Raw genomic sequence first — 1,065 nt, 5'->3', positions numbered from 1 at the left:
TATATATATATATATATATATATATATATGTATGTATGTATGTGTGGGTATATGTTTGTGTGTTTGTGTTTGTTCTCCCAACATCGCTTGACAACTGATGCTAGTGTGTTCACATCCCCATAACTTAGCGGTTTGGCAAAAGAGACCGATAGAATAAGTACTAGACTTACAAAGAATAAGTCCTGGGGTCGATTTGCTCGACTAAAGGCAGTGCTCCAGCATGGCCACAGTCAAATGACTGAAACAAATAAAAAAGAGAAAAAGAGAGTAATGAGTAAAAAATGAAGAACCAAAAATGGTTTACATAATTTGTTTTTTATTTGCTCTCAATTTTTGAAATTCAAATATGATCTTATCAGTTTGGAAATTGAGAAAGTACACTCTAAATGTAGTACAGTGGGAATAAAGTACAGTCTGAATAAAGTACAGTCTGAATAAAGTACAGTCTGAATAAGGTAAAGCTTCTTCAGTTGTGAACTTTTACAAAGTTTTCTGATCTGACTGGATCCATATCTTCTCCACCCAGGCCCACCTCACTCCACCAAATTTATTTGTTTCTCTCTCTCCCTCATTACCCACTGTATATATTGTTCCACTTCCAAACCCTTGCTTTCTGTTTTTTCTTAATCATTCCGTTTTTCTCTTAGACTTTGGAAATTCCTTTGGAATTCTTTAGAATTCTTTGGAAATTCCTCTCACACCTACATTTGCTTCCTTACAGCAACCTGTAAACTTTCAAACTGAACACCACCACCACCACCACTACAACCAAAAGCAACAAGCTCATTGATTCTCACCATTACAAGAGAAATGGTAAAGATCCCGACTAAGATCCCATTCCTTCTTATTGACCCATTTAAAAAAAAAAAAAATCCTTCACAGAAAATCAGACATTTGCGCTCTGCCAGCTTACCAGACTGCCTGCCTGTCAGTTTGTCTGTCTGTTGCTTTCACTTTATACACAATCACTGTCATATTTTTAATATTTCCATAAATGGTTTTGAAAAGTTTGTGTTGTGCCATTTGTTTATCTGGAGTGAATCACGAAAAGGAGAGCTGAAGTAA

The sequence above is a fragment of the Octopus bimaculoides genome, chromosome 22 (assembly GCF_001194135.2).
Source record: "Octopus bimaculoides isolate UCB-OBI-ISO-001 chromosome 22, ASM119413v2, whole genome shotgun sequence".
Taxonomy (NCBI): Eukaryota; Metazoa; Mollusca; class Cephalopoda; order Octopoda; family Octopodidae; genus Octopus; species Octopus bimaculoides.
This window is presented reverse-complemented; position numbering follows the sequence as displayed.